Here is a 16,433-nt window from a genome sequence, read left to right as displayed (position 1 = left end):
GCATTCTTCAAGTCAATCACCGAAAACCAAGTCGCGGAAGCTGGAACCATAGTCAATAGGGCAGTGATGTCAGGAACAACTGGAAACTGCGGTACAACAATCTTATTCACTTCTCTAAGATCAATCACAAATCTATAGACAGGTGGCTGAGAAGGGTCGGTACGCTTTAAAACTGGCAGAACAGGACTACTACAAACGTTTCCTGTTGTCTCTTCAATGACATCTTTCTCAATCAGATCGTAAATGATTGCTAATAACGCCTTTTCGCCTTCGTTGAAGATCTTGTATTGGGGAATACGTGGCAACCTAACATTGGCTTTCAATGTTATGACATATGGCGCTATCTCCAAAAGACCCACATCATTAGAGCCAGTAGCCCAAAGTATATCTGGAAGAGAAGACAATTCTGTTGGAATTTTCTCTCTTGACAAATACATTGGTGAAACCACTTTCTTACCTAGGGTAAGTTGTACTCCCGAGGGAGAACAGTACACGGTCGCATATAGTCTTTTTAACAAATCCAATCCCAACAAGTTTCCATCACAACCTGTTGTAAGAATGAGGGGTGCTTCTAATTCACATGGCCCAACAGAAAGAGACATAGGACTAGAAATCGGGTTCCTAACCAGGGCGCCAGAAAAACCTACAGAAACATTCATTTTGCCAGACAAAGGTGCGCCAGGAAGTTTTGAGTGCATCATAGAACTTTTTGTAGCACCAGTATCCAGCAGAAAAGGCTCTGACACACCTGATGTAATCACCTCAATATAGGGTCCACTCTGGTCTACTGGAACTGAAACAACTCCCTCTCTTTGTCCATGGCTGTCCTAGCAATCATTACCCTCATTCTCGTCTTCTGCATAGTAGTCATCAGCATAGTACTGAGCTGTCCTAGAAGACGCATTATTCTGTTGGTCAAAGCTGTTCATAGAATTCTGAGGTGGAAAAGAAGGCGCATTTTGGGGGAAATTTCCACGGCCCCTACCTCTAGGAGCCTGTTGAACACCTCTACTTCTTGCACCAGAAACACCATTCAGGCGTCGCAATAAAGCTGGACAATTGTTCTTGAAATGACCCTCTTCCTTGCAATACGCACACTGATTGGGACCATACGGTAAACGCTGTTGAGAAGACTCGTTTCTTTGCGAGTTTCTCGAATACTGTTGAGGTTGCTGATAATCGTGCTGACTAGCAGTACGAGGCGGATAAGCTTGCTGGAGAAGGACTTTAGTTTTCAAGTCTTTAGTCTTTTTGTCTGCCTTCTCTAGCTCATCTTTGTGTCTATTCTCATAGTACTGGGCTGTTGCTAGAATCTGTGCTGATGTGGAAACAGCCCATGCACTCTCTGAATCTTTTAACTTATTACACAGTTCAGGAAGTAAATTATGTACAAACTTGTCAACAAACAATCTTTGGCCACCCTCACTAGCCATATCCTGACCACTATGATCGACGAAAGTCTCTTCAAACCTCGTGAAAAAGTCAGACGCATTCTCATCTTTCTTCTGTTTGCATGCAGACAACTTGTCCCAATTCACACGCAATTCGGGCATTAAAGTCTTCATATATGCGATTATCCTACCAGGAAGTTCTGCTACCAAAGGCTCAGGTTTAGCACCACCAACTTGTCTAGAATCAGCAGCAGCAATATTAACCCATGTATCACCTAACTCTTGATCATGGTCTGCATGACGAATCTTTCCCCATAAAGGCTGTGGAACAACATTTCCAAACAACATGTCCACATCTGCTAAATTCATTATACATGAGCTGGCAGTTTGTGATAACTCTTTATAATAACCTGCAGGATTCTTACGGGGATCAGGCAATGTCTGTTTAAGAGCCAACACTTCAGATCTCTTCCACGGAACATGTACCCATACACGCTGAAAATGCGGCGGAATGGCGGTATTAGCGTTTGCGTCACCTTCCCTCCAAACTGGAGGAACCTCTCTCATGGGATACTGTCGTGCCTTTTTCCTACCTGGCATGCATTGGTCGGACAGTGATGTAGAACTGCTTCCCTTACTCCTATAGGACAACAATATTTCAATTGCTTTTTCGACATCGGCACCCACAATCATTCCTTCTTGAAACTTGAACCGTATACGGAATAATTCAGACATGTCGTACTCTGGATCATTTCCTTTCAGATCTTCACAGAGGTATAAACACATCTCTTCGAAAACATATCTCTGTGTAGATGCTTCCCACTGACGGAAGACTTCCATAACCGACTGAACATCATATTTTACTGTATTAGTAACCCATTTACGTGCTAACTCATTCAGCACCTCTCTTTCGTGATAGTCAGGCAGTCGACTCCGCAACTGTCTACGTTCTGTGTTAGGGGTCGTCTTAGGTGATCCAAAGAAAGGTGAGAAAAGACCAGTGACAGTGTGTGCTACTCTCTGTCGAACAGAAGGAGAAACTGACGGAAAGGCAGATGCGCCAGAAAAGTCAGGCTGATGTAAAGCAGAAGTTGAGGTAGTAGCAGAAATAGTATTAGGATAAGCAATTGGAGCAGTAGGCGCAGTCGTGGAGAAAGCAGATGGAGTATGTAGCAAAGGCGGCGGCCCTTGAGAGGGCTGCGCCAGAGGAGTAGAAACCAGCTGAAGAGGAGCTGGTGCTTGTGGAAGTACTGGTGTTCGTGCGGTGGGGCGCGGTATAACAAAGCGTTGCGGGGGTGCAGTAGCATTTTGTACGTAGGGGGGTGGAGAACTTAGTAGGTGAGACATTAAAGGATCCTTCTCAGGTGTCTCTTTTGATCCCTGTCCTTTACGTGGCAATACTGGGTAGCATTTATCTACCGCTAACTTCTTACTCCTAAGTGTTTGTTCACTCTCTTGCTCTTCCTCATTATCCCTGTATGCAACGGCAGCTTGTACCATTGACATACCTGTTTTGTTTTTCTTCGCTAATTTCATTTCTTTCTGTTTGGCTTCCTTGTGCCATAGGCGAAATGAGTCAAACATCGCCGGCCGGGCTTTCTTCTTGAAAAGTTTCACTTCTAGATTATCTAGGATTTCCGTGTCGAAGCTACCGTATTGGGGCCATTTTAAAACACCATCTTTTCTGGTGTATCTGACCCATACTTCATTGTACATGATAGGGCCTACGCCATGCTTCACATAGAGCTCATACGTTGGAGTTCCAATCGGAGGGACCGGACACGAGTCCTCCAATCGGGAGTCCTTACTACAACCAAGACAAAACAAGTTTCCAAGTCTGCTAAAACCAGGCATCTTCGCTCTCTAGTCTAGCTTCAAACTTCAAAGGATTATCGATTACGATATTTCTTGTGAATACACGAGTCCTTCGGTTTTGGTGCTTGCAAGTACCAAACAAACCGTATCTCGAGGATACCAAAAACTAAGAATCAAACTAAGGACTGGGAGACGCTCCACTTATACTTAACTGAAGTTTTGAAGATCGATGACGTCACTAGAAGACTCGTCTATTGTTTTGCCCTACCAAGCATCAATGGGACCAAAACAGGGCGATAGTCAGGGCAGCAGTCCTTCGTAGCCGTCGGGACGCGGGGAACCTCGATGCAAAGACCTTCGGAACCACGTCGACATACAGGGGTCGCTGAAGTGGCTGGCCGTCCTCTGGAATTTTCACACAAAGCTCCTCACGAACATCTGGCTTGGACCGACACCGCTTTATACCGCCCCGAGTTGGGCACCAACCGAGGTGCCGGGTTTTTAAGAACCCGGTGATGCCAGGGGGAACACCCAGAGACCTCTTGAGTTCTTCCTGTTCTGGTCCACAGAAACACAGAGTCTTCTAGGTGATGTCAGGGATCAAGGTTTATTGGCTGCAACCAAGTAACAAGCATCCTAGAAGTACAACAGCATAGTGTGTATATTCTCAGGAGGGGCCTGGTCTGCACTGCACTAGACCATGAGTGTATTTTTTAATATAGTTTCATATTATCAGTAATCATTTAGTGGGTTGTAGAAAGATTACATTCAAAATGTATGTTCTTTTTTCTCTAAATGTACCTGTTGGTGGCTAGGTTTGGGGTTGCTCTCAGAGTTCTGGCCCGTGTAGGCAGGCATCTTCTTCTGTTCTCAGCTAACTTCTTCTTCCCCATTTGCTTGTGTACCATTTTTTTGTGAGTTTATGTGTGACATTGTTGATACTGTGTTTGAGGTATTCTTAAACCTAATTTAGCTTCCGTTTTTGGCTTTGCTGATTTAATGGTGGTGGGTAAAGAGCAGGTGCATGTATGTGTGCCGGTCACATTGGGTAAATAAATAATATCCTTGCCATCCTTTTCCTGCAATGCTACATGAGGCTTTTCAGAATTAGGGAGGCAGGGTGCGGCAACTGTGTTCTTTGTTGTGTATATCTCCTTCATTGCTATCCATGCAGTGATAGCTATTTTTGTTTAGCCAGTGTGTATGTTTACCATAGGCCACCATTTTGTTTTTGCGCACTATGTCTTCATATGTGCTAGCAATACAGCAGTGGTGTGAGAAGTTGTATATGATGTCCACTAATTAAAGTGGTACAAAAGGGGGTGGTGATGGACGGAGCATCTGAACCAACCAAACACTCACACCCAGTCAACAGATCTGGGTTTAATCCATCGCCGTTCTTTAGCCCACTCTGCCACCCCATTTCAGACATGGCCATATGCAAATCAGTCTGACCCTGTGCCTCATGGGAACAGTCCAGCCCAAACTGCCAAGCCATGCCTTCCCGGGGCCTAAAACAAGTTTCCTCGGACCAGTTTCTGGCATTCCAGACGTCTTCCATGGGAGAATACGTGACTACTTCCACTCTTGTTTAGCAAGGTATGTTTTTCCCACAATTACTGGCACCTTTGTGAGTTTAAAGTCCCCTTTCAAACTCCCCCAAGAAGATCCAGTAGCGAAGCGAGCATCTGCTTCTGTTAGTCACTACAAGACTTGTTAACCTGAAAATTGTGGTGGTAGATCTACAGGGCCCCCTTTTGCCCTCCGTGGCTGTCCAGGAAAGCACCATTTCTGCAACAGCAGGAATGAGTGGCAGCAGGTTGTAATTCCTGTTCACTCTTTGACTCCGGGCAGAGACCTCTTGCCAATGGTTGTCATCTTTTGGCACCTGTTACACAATCACAAAAGCGTGAGGTTCTGGGGAACTTTGATAAGAAGAAAATCTACTTGTACTACACAAAAACATAGAATTGTTGCAGAAACAGCCTGGAGTGGCGGGATGATAGAAAAGCAAAGGGGAAGCATCCCTGATATACCTTTCAGTAGATACTGTGCAGAGCAGTGACGGGACAGAAGAGGCAACAGGAAAGAAGAAGTAATAGGGCAGGAGAGGTGACCGGAGAAGGAGAAGGAACGGGCAGGAGAGGTGAGGGGAAAGGAGAAGTGACGGGAAAGGAGAGGTGACGGGACAGGAGAAGTGACGGGACAGGAGAAGTGACGGGATCGGAGAAGTGACGGGACAGGAGAAGTGACGGGACAGGAGAAGTGACCGGGCAGGAGAAGTGACGGGCAGGAGAAGTGACGGGCAGGAGAGAGTGACGGGCAGGAGACAGTGACGGGCAGGACTAGTGACCGGCAGGTGATGTGATGGACACGTGACATGACGGGCAGGAGAGGTGACCAGGCAGGAGAAGTGACCAGGCAGGAGAAGTGACTGGGTAAAAGAAGTGACCGGGCAGGAGAAGTGACGGGCAGGTGACGTGACAGGGCAGGAGAGGTGATGGGACAGGAGAGGTGATGTGGCAGGTGAGGTGACGGGGCAGGAGAAGTGGCAAAGCAGATAAGTGATGGGGCAGGAGCGGTCATTAGGCATGAGCAAGAGCGGTAACCGGGCAGGAGCGGTGAACGGACAGGTGCAGAGAACGGGGCAGGAGCAGTGAACAGGGCAGGAGAAGTGACGGGCAGGAGAAGTGAAGCGCCAGGAGAAGTGACGGGGCAGGAGAAGGGATGGGGCCAGGGAATTGACGAAGCAGGAGTGTTGATCGAGCATGAGCAGGAGTACTAACTGGACAGGAGCAGTGAAAGGGCAGGAGCAGGCATTTCCCAGGGCGACTTGAAGGGTAGGGGGCTAGTTTAGTTTGGGGGGACCGGTTTTGTACAAGTGCCGGAGTTTTAAAAACACTGCAAAGTTCTTCGTATATTCAGCAGGTTTCGGTCAACAATACATGTGCCAAGATAACTTTGGTGATCAATGTACCTGCTGGAGAGAGATGGGAGCATGTTTTGTCTAGTGGCTGTTTTACTCATCTAAGACAGCGCAGAGGGGTAATATGCCTGCTGCAAAGAATATGTACCATGCATATCAAAGAGCAATATTTTATGTGCATAGTTCAGTGGGTACTGCTTTGTGTTCACTTCCCGAATGAAAGGACACTTGAATACATATGGCCTGGCAGTTCGGGCTGGACTGTTCACATTGGGTGCAAGATCAAGACTGATTTGCATATGGCTGGGTCCAAACTGGAATGGCATGGTGGGCAAAAAACAATGGATTTAAGCCCAGATCTCTTAACTGGTGGGAATGTATGACATTTTTCTGCATTCTATCCATCAATTGTTCTTTTTGCATTTGTCACCCCGAGTGGGACAGGTATGCTCAGACGTGAGTCCTGTGCTCTCCATGCCACTGGAGTCAAGCTATCCTGGCTGATGAGGGCTGAAAGCCCGAAACCGGTCCTAGGATGCATGTTTCCAGTCCAGGGAGGACCTGGCCTGGCAGTTCGGGCTGAACTGTTCCCATTGGGTGCAGGATCAAGACTGATTTGCATATGGCTGGGGCCAGACTGGAATGGCGAGCAAAGAAACAATTGATTTAGGCCCAGATCTCTGTACTGGGGTGAATGCATGATATTGTTCTGCATTCTGTCCACTAGTTATTCTTTTTGATATATTATGATTGAGCTGCTACTTGGCTGACATGAATATAAAGGAACCTTTGTGGGTTTCCGTGAGTCTAGATTCTACTGAAGAGTCCCTTTCTCTTCTGAGCCCTGCTTAACACATGTGTACAGGAGGAGCCCTGTATTTATGACCTCAATGTTTGAGACAAAAAAATAATCATGGATTTCTGAACAATGAGATTAAAAGCATTAGTAACATGTAGTTCCTGCTTATATTTCGCACGCTTTATATAAACCTGTATTCCGTATGAGTGTTTGCTTTTTCCTGAATTAAACCTCAAATAAAGATGTTTATCCATTGTTTGAATTAAATAACGTTATAAGCTGCAACTGGTCAGTGAAATGCTAAATGTACAAAAAATTGGCATGTTTTGCTATTTCTAGCCACACCCCTGACTCCGCCCACTGATTCAATCTTCGATTATTCCCGCCCCCTGATTCTCCACCCACAGTTCCCCTACTTTTTTTTTCCCACTTCGACCACTGACCCATTCTAGCTGTCATGTTTGGTCCGCATCGGTGTTCACAGTGCCCAAGTGTAAGGTATAGGCACAGTTCACTTTAAACTGCATATAAAATAATAGCGCACACACTTTAAAATGAAAGACAAGTAAAACCTAAATAATCAGTAGGATTATTTTTTTACATTACGAACTTCTGACCTTTTCCATTACGAAATGTTTTCATCACTTCTATCAAACTACATAGAAGAGGTAAAAGAAAATTTGAATTATCTTTTGTTATCTATTTTGTTTTACATCTGCAATATTATGTCATTCCGAATGTTGTGTAGTGTTGTGTTTCAGGCGCTACAGTCAAGTGCTGGCTGGCTGCAGAGTTCCCTGTTCTTATTGGCGTTTCTCGGTACTTTCAATTAACATTTTTAATAACACTAATGTGCACTCTGGTATTGTTGCGAGCACGGAAGCTGAGACTTCCTAGCAGAAACAAGTGGCCTGTTTGGGGGCAGAGCTCTCTGTGCCATATTAGTTAGTGTCCTTCCATTTCTCCTGTATAGCAGCAGTTTTAAGATTTTTATTAGAGTTTCTTGTTCCTCACATCGGTTTAACTTCTAATATTTATATGTTTCAATCGTCTTCATTGCTTGATTTTGTTCTCGAGAAAGTGTCACTCATAGTCATTGAAATGTCACTCATAATACCACTGAAATTATGAAAATGTCACACATGGCAATCTGAAACCTTGGCAGCTATGTATAGGAGGAAGATTGTCAAATTCTTTTATGCCTGCACCACCCAAACAATGTCTAAGTAATGCTAATTTTCTTTTGGTGGAACAACCATCTTTTTCAAGTACATCAACATAAGCTAAAAACATAGGAAACCAAAGATCTCATTCGATAATAGGTTCACCTGCTACTTGTAAAAAATGGGGGGTGCAGCAATGTTAGCCATTACAAAAGAATAATTCCACACTGAAAATAATAATTAAAACAACATGGCAAAATTAATAAAAATTGTAGCTGTTTCCTAAAATAATGATGATGATGATGAAAAGGTGTGCGCATCACCGTGATGTGCTAGCTGTAAAAATGGTAAAGTTTGAATAGGGAATACACTAATAGTGTATAGTGCACAAGTAATTAAAAGGCTGGTTTCTAATTCCTAAAAAATTAAAGCAAAAATAATGAGGAAGTAATTGTCGACGAACTTCAGTCAGTAAAGTTAAATTGAAATCGTTATTAAAATGGAGGCACGTAGATCACGTCGCTTTACGTAGCGTGAACTTGAGCTTGAACTCTGCCAACTCCCAGAATGCTTAGCAGGAGGAAGCAGATGTCATATCAGAGTCGAACACGGAGAATAAAGAAACTCCATGGGAAGTGCTCTCAGCATATTGGAATCTGGAACAGGGTGTGCTCGAGATGCAATTCAGGAAATGCAGGACAAACGCTACAGCTTGAAAGCTCGATTAATGCGGTCGGCAACGGTCACCAGGGAAATGAAACACACAGGTAACGATTTCAAGCTGTAATAAATCTTCAGTTGTTCTCACAAAAAAGTGTCACTAGAAGACTTCATATACACACAAATTTCATATAAACAGGCAGCGCTAAAATATAATTTTAAGCGCTAGGTTTAGTAAGGTTGCATAAAATAGCTAGTGAAAAATGACCAGAAGCTGTTTCTTGATGAAATTTGAATTCCTTCAAAGTTCAAAGTCTGTACATTTTCCGGCAGAATAAGTACAGCTGAAAACATGTGAATGCTGTCTCAAAGCCTTGAAATCTTCATACTCCCGATCGTCGCCAATTTCAATGTTGCAATAAAGACGAAAATAAGCAGGTATGCTCAGACGTGAGTCCTGTGCTCTCCATGCCACTGGAGTCAAGCTATCCTGGCTGATGAGGGCTGAAAGCCCAAAACCGGTCCTAGGATGCATGTTTCCAGTCCAGGGAGGACCTGGCCTGGCAGTTCGGGCTGGACTGTTCCCATTGGGTGCAGGATCAAGACTGATTTGCATATGGCTGGGGCCAGACTGGAATGGCGAGCAAAGAAACAATTGATTTAGGCCCAGATCTCTGTACTGGGGTGAATGCATGATATTGTTCTGCATTCTGTCCACTAGTTATTCTTTTTGATATATTATGATTGAGCTGCTACTTGGCTGACATGAATATAAAGGAGCCTTTGTGGGTTTCCGTGAGTCTAGATTCTCCTGAAGAGTCCCTTTCTCTTCTGAGCCCTGCTTAACACATGTGTACAGGAGGAGCCCTGTATTTATGACCTCAATGTTTGAGACAAAAAAATAATCATGGATTTCTGAACAATGAGATTAAAAGCATTAGTAACATGTAGTTCCTGCTTATATTTCGCACGCTTTATATAAACCTGTATTCCGTATGAGTGTTTGCTTTTTCCTGAATTAAACCTCAAATAAAGATGTTTATCCATTGTTTGAATTAAATAACGTTATAAGCTGCAACTGGTCAGTGAAATGCTAAATGTACAAAAAATTGGCATGTTTTGCTATTTCTAGCCACACCCCTGACTCCGCCCACTGATTCAATCTTCGATTATTCCCGCCCCCTGATTCTCCACCCACAGTTCCCCTACTTTTTTTTTCCCACTTCGACCACTGACCCATTCTAGCTGTCATGTTTGGTCCGCATCGGTGTTCACAGTGCCCAAGTGTAAGGTATAGGCACAGTTCACTTTAAACTGCATATAAAATAATAGCGCACACACTTTAAAATGAAAGACAAGTAAAACCTAAATAATCAGTAGGATTATTTTTTTACATTACGAACTTCTGACCTTTTCCATTACGAAATGTTTTCATCACTTCTATCAAACTACATAGAAGAGGTAAAAGAAAATTTGAATTATCTTTTGTTATCTATTTTGTTTTACATCTGCAATATTATGTCATTCCGAATGTTGTGTAGTGTTGTGTTTCAGGCGCTACAGTCAAGTGCTGGCTGGCTGCAGAGTTCCCTGTTCTTATTGGCGTTTCTCGGTACTTTCAATTAACATTTTTAATAACACTAATGTGCACTCTGGTATTGTTGCGAGCACGGAAGCTGAGACTTCCTAGCAGAAACAAGTGGCCTGTTTGGGGGCAGAGCTCTCTGTGCCATATTAGTTAGTGTCCTTCCATTTCTCCTGTATAGCAGCAGTTTTAAGATTTTTATTAGAGTTTCTTGTTCCTCACATCGGTTTAACTTCTAATATTTATATGTTTCAATCGTCTTCATTGCTTGATTTTGTTCTCGAGAAAGTGTCACTCATAGTCATTGAAATGTCATTCATAATACCACTGAAATTATGAAAATGTCACACATGGCAATCTGAAACCTTGGCAGCTATGTATAGGAGGAAGATTGTCAAATTCTTTTATGCCTGCACCACCCAAACAATGTCTAAGTAATGCTAATTTTCTTTTGGTGGAACAACCATCTTTTTCAAGTACATCAACATAAGCTAAAAACATAGGAAACCAAAGATCTCATTCGATAATAGGTTCACCTGCTACTTGTAAAAAATGGGGGGTGCAGCAATGTTAGCCATTACAAAAGAATAATTCCACACTGAAAATAATAATTAAAACAACATGGCAAAATTAATAAAAATTGTAGCTGTTTCCTAAAATAATGATGATGATGATGATGAAAAGGTGTGCGCATCACCGTGATGTGCTAGCTGTAAAAATGGTAAAGTTTGAATAGGGAATACACTAATAGTGTATAGTGCACAAGTAATTAAAAGGCTGGTTTCTAATTCCTAAAAAATTAAAGCAAAAATAATGAGGAAGTAATTGTCGACGAACTTCAGTCAGTAAAGTTAAATTGAAATCGTTATTAAAATGGAGGCACGTAGATCACGTCGCTTTACGTAGCGTGAACTTGAGCTTGAACTCTGCCAACTCCCAGAATGCTTAGCAGGATGAAGCAGATGTCATATCAGAGTCGAACACGGAGAATAAAGAAACTCCATGGGAAGTGCTCTCAGCATATTGGAATCTGGAACAGGGTCTGCTCGAGATGCAATTCAGGAAATGCAGGACAAACGCTACAGCCTGAAAGCTCGATTAATGCGGTCGGCAACGGTCACCAGGGAAATGAAACACACAGGTAACGATTTCAAGCTGTAATAAATCTTCAGTTGTTCTCACAAAAAAGTGTCACTAGAAGACTTCATATACACACAAATTTGATATAAACAGTCAGCACTAAAATATAAGTTTAAGCGCTAGGTGTAGTAAGGTTGCATAAAATAGCTAGTGAAAAATGACCAGAAGCTGTTTCTTGATGAAATTTGAATTCCTTCAAAGTTCAAAGTCTGTACATTTTCCGGCAGAATAAGTACAGCTGAAAACATGTGAATGCTGTCTCAAAGCCTTGAAATCTTCATACTCCCGATCGTCGCCAATTTCAATGTTGCAATAAAGACGAAAATAAGCAGGTTCCAAAATAAAGATTTCTTCAAGGTTGAAAAACAGCTTAACAACCACTTGAAAGAGGAAGCATAAAATGCCACCGCCTCCCGATATGTCCACTCCAAATGCCTCTCTGAATTACCTCATTCTACATTCCGTGGTGATTGGGGAGGGGCGCTAGGCCCTCATCATGCAGGCATGCAATCACTGAGTAAGCAGACACGGACACCATGTTAGGGGATAGGTAATGGGCCCAGAGCACATGCCCCTTTATTGGCCAGTGTCACATGACCTGTGACGCCGGGTGGTGGGTGGGTGTTAGGTGTGAGGTTACAGAAAAGACTCAGACACTAGACCGTGTCTTACGTCAGTACATCCCTCCCAACCTTAGTTAATAAAATTACACTAACTAAAGTCCAACCTGTGGGAAAGAAAATAGAGTTCACACAAAACCCTTAACTCAAATCACGACGACTCCCACGTAGTCTTCTTTACCGCCGGTCACTTCAATTGCTGGCAATGATGGCTCTTCTTGCCTTGGCAGACTTGCAGCTGGTAAGTGGGCTTTACAGTCTCTCTCGCTCTGTTCCACATCCTGTGAACGTCAGAAGTATAAATGTACATTGAGTCCCAAGTGTGTTACTTTTCGCGGGACCGTCCTGGTCAAAGTGCTCGGTTTAAACTGGTGTCTGTCCTTGACGGGATCTTTAGTTGCAGGTTACCCCTCTCACGGATACCCCTCTCTCGTGGGTGTCCCCTCTCACCGGACGACCCTGAGGCCCTTCTGCCAGGCTTCCACTGGACTGGTGGACATGCCGCCTTGCCTCTTCAACATGTTGAAGGACGTCGCTACGGGTTCTCTTCTCCGTGTCCGAGTTCCACCTGAAAGGGTGTTGTTGGCACTCGTTCCGTCTTGTGCGACCTTCGGTCTTCCAGGATCTTCAGCGCGAGCTTCAACAGTCCGTCTCTCATTGGGGATCCGCTGCCACCGGTGTCCCTGAGGCCTCTGCCCCTGGATTTCCACGGCCCTGCAGTCCGTTCCATCCCAGAGGTGGGTGTTGCCAACAGACCGGCTTGCTCGCTTCCGTCATTCCTGGATGACTGTCGGGTTCGCACGTGGATGCTTGCTTCCAGTGATGTTACGTGTGTCCTGGTCGTGCGTGTGGACTGCTGTGCACCTCTCACGTTCTCCTCGGTGTTTCCCCTTTTGATTGTCGTAGTGTCTTGGTCCACACTCCTCTTAATTCTCTTCTATCCTCTTGTCTTCCTGTCATTGTGCTGCTTAGACTTCTTCTCCTTTTCTCTTTGGTGGTGGCAGACGTGCCAACCAGACCTCTTCTCCTTTCTTCTTCTTTGGTGGCATCGTGCCACTCAGACCTCCTCTCCTTTTCGCAACGCGGTCTGGTCACCTTGCTGTCTTCCTCTTTCTGGCCAGACTTCTCCAGGCAGCGTGCACTCCGCCTGCTTCCATCCAGTCTTGTCCTGGTTCACGGACACTGTCTCTTCTCATCTGTGACTGGACCGGGCGTTGCGATCTTCTCTCTCTCTTCAGACGTTACATGTTGAATTGTGGTTGTTGAAGTTCGTTAGTCGCTGATCGTGGACTGTGTCTTGATGTTCGAACTTCTTGGACCTCTTGCCGGTCCACTCTGCCGAGGCTGGCAGGCTATCTTCTGTTCTCTTGTGGGATACTTGCTGTGTTGTGGTTTGTTGACCCTTGCTTCGGTCACCTCCTTTCGCGACCCCCGGTGGGTCGGCTTTTGGTGCGGCCATCTGGCTGGCCGGCTTCTTGGGTGTGTCACGTGCGTGACCGTCCGGGTTCTCCGTGCGACCGTCTGAGGGGGTCGGCTTTTGGTGCGGCCATCTGGCTGGCTGGCTTCTGGGGTGCGTCACGTGTGTGACCGTCCGGGTTCTTCGTGTGACCATCTGAGGGGTCGGCTTTGTGGGGTGACCATCGGGGTGGTCTTCTGTGTGAGTCCTCACGCTTTTCTGTCTTCTGTTTGATCGCTGTTTGCTCCGTTCCGGTGCTGTAGGGTTGGCACGCTTTTGTCCGTGCTCTTCCTGTGCTGCGTTTCTGTGCGGAGGGTTACGTCACCGCTCCGAGCTTCTTCGTGTTCAGTCGCTTCCCGTTACTTCACGGGGTGTGCTTGCTTTCTTCTGGGGACCCTGGAGCAGTGTCGGCTGTTGTCGCGCTTCTTCACTGTGTCGCACTTGCCTGGTGGGGAGTCTCGTAGTGGTGGTGATGCGTTCTCTTCCTTGCGGTTGCAACGACAACCTGTGGCCATCAGGTGCCGCTCCGCCTTCGTTGGTCTCTCTGTTTCCCCTGTGCGTCAGGTGGTCTGCGCCTCTGTTCAGTCTCCTGCTCCTGGTCCGTGGAGTTTCGTCACTCCTTGCGCTGTCCTGCGCACTCTCTGCGCAACGCAGTGCTGTGCTGCCCTGGTACGTGTGTAGAGTCATTGCGCTCCTGGCGCACTCCTGCGCACTCACTTGTCGGTGTCGTGGCATCTCTCCCATTGTGTGGCATCAGTACGCCAGTCCTGCCCTGCTGTGTTGTCCTCTGCTGGGAGTCTACCTTGCTTTCCGCAGCCACAGTTACCTCTGTGCTAGTCCTGCGCTCTTGGGACGTTGCTGCGTAGTGCCCTTTTGTCCTCACCGCTGGGTGGTGCCCTGGCACCCTTCTGGCATGTCTGTATGCCTCACGTTGTCCTAGGGCGGGGGGGGGGTTTCATGCATGCCTTGGTTGTGTCTTAGATGTGCTGCAGGGATTTGTTTTGCTTGTTGCAGGCTTGTTCATTTTCGTTTGCGGCCATACTGAAAAGGTCCACTAGATGGCATTGCAGGGCTTGCTATGTCAGCCCCTGGCCGTTTTCCTTCGTTTCTGGAACCTCCGCGGGTCCCGTGGTGCTGCAACCTGTCCTGCCGAAACGGGGCAGAGGAGTTGAGGGCAAGACTCTTGGCGAGTGCTTCCTTGTTTGCACCTTGATGCCCACAGTGGTGTACTGTACACACCTATATCCGTCTCAGTGAATGTTATGTGGCATGGATTCACTTTTCAGTCGGTGGCACGGTGACACTGCCTACTCTGGGGATCTCTCACCATGCTGGCGCGGCCTGGCCTCTTTGACCGTGGGCGGGCATTGGTTCCGACGGTCGCCTATGACACACACCTTGCCAGGCACTCTCGCCTGACGGCAGCATCTGCTCCTACCTCTCGGTAAGTTTCTTTATTGAGCCTGTGTTTTTCCTTTTGTTCTTGCGGCCACGGGCCGCACTGTCCTTTGCTTTTCCTCCCCCCTTACCCACCCGTGGCAGCAGTTTGCAACACTCTCGCTGCGCGGGGTGGGGACGGTTCACTGGCAGTCCAGGGGTTCTTCACTGGCCGCTCTTTTCCCGCCCTCCGATAGAGCGGCGCCTCCGGCACTGGGCTGGGGTCATCAGCGGTAGGCGCTACAGGGTCGGGGTGAGCACCCGACTTCCTCCGATTTACCAGGGCCGCTTTGCTTCCTTTGAAGATTACACACCCCGCCGACGCAGCCTCACTTCACATACGCTGCGCGGCGAGGACGCTGCAGGCAGGCCGCGGGTGGGCTCCGCTGGCCCTGCTTTACTTAATGTTTATTTTCGGCCGCATCGCACCTGGCCAGGCGGCAGGGCCATGCGGGTGGGCTCCGCTTTAATGTCCAAACATAGGGGGGGGTCGCTTCAAGCTTGTGCGGCCCCCCAGGCAATCCTCAGCGCCCGGGCTAACCTCCGGCCTACAGGCCTCGACGGGGGTCACGCTGCTGCGGGCACAGTTGCGGCAGGTGCAGATGGGCTCTGTCCCGTCTGCTTTCCTGGCAGGCATGGGAGGTGCGGGGTGGGCTCCCGGTCACCTCTTCATGGACCTCTAGGCCCGGGGCAAGGCACACGCCCCGCGGGCCTCACGGCAGAGATGGCGCCGATCCTGCAAGTGAGGGGGGGCGCAACATCGCCCTGCTGCTCTCTCCTCTTCCCCCACGATTTTTTTTTTATGTAGCTGTGGCACGCTGGGCACAGCTCCGCCTTGTCGCCATTGTAGGGTTTGGTGAGGGCGCTAGGCCCTCATTCTGTAGCTAAGTAAATGAGACACAGACACAGTGGCTGGGGATGGGTAATGGGCCATGAGCACGTGCGCTCAGCCCCTTTTATTGGCCAGTGTCACATGACCTGTGACGCCTGGTGGTGGGTGGGTGTTAGGTGTGAGGTTACAGAAAAGACTCAGACACTAGCCCGTGTCTTACGTCAGCACACATTCCACCATGACACATAACAATTCTAAATACCACAGGAGTGTGGTGTGCTGGTTAAGGTAGATGATTATATGTTATCTTGTAAGTTTAAAAGGTAGAGAGCTGCTTTCCCAAGGTCCTGGGATGCCTTGAAGAGTCGACTGAAAAGGAGGAGACAGAAAGTGATATCAATTCCTGTACAGATAGATTATAGGAACTCCAGTGATCTCACTTCGGTCAGATTTCTAAATGCAGTGTTGTCACTTTCTTTGATGATGGATGATGGGAAATTAAGTCCTCTTGCCTGTTATCTTCTTTTATAAATCGTTTTGATGAGACACAAGTGATATCACCTCAGGGGGCTAGAGAGCCCGAAGCAAGATGGCCGCACATTAGTGCAG

General features: G+C 46.7%; 1 protein-coding gene across 2 annotated transcripts in view; it reads left to right on the top strand.

The window, feature by feature from the left end:
• Positions 1-16,433, top strand: part of LOC147689483 (vomeronasal type-2 receptor 26-like) — a 397,211-nt gene that overhangs the window by 171,469 nt on the left and 209,309 nt on the right. Inside the window, exon 1 of one of the 2 annotated variants that reach the window (XM_086940114.1) lies at positions 11,307-11,480. The exons of the other annotated variant lie outside the window; for it this stretch is intronic. The gene's annotated coding sequence lies outside the window, so the exon portion shown is untranslated. Of the gene's footprint in view, positions 1-11,306; positions 11,481-16,433 lie in introns of those variants that run through there. 2 annotated transcript variants of the gene reach the window in all.

The sequence above is a fragment of the Lissotriton vulgaris genome, chromosome 10 (genome assembly GCF_964263255.1).
Source record: "Lissotriton vulgaris chromosome 10, aLisVul1.2, whole genome shotgun sequence".
In the NCBI taxonomy this organism is placed as follows: Eukaryota; Metazoa; Chordata; class Amphibia; order Caudata; family Salamandridae; genus Lissotriton; species Lissotriton vulgaris.
Note: the sequence above shows the minus strand (reverse complement) of the source record. Positions and strands in the feature narration are given on the sequence as shown.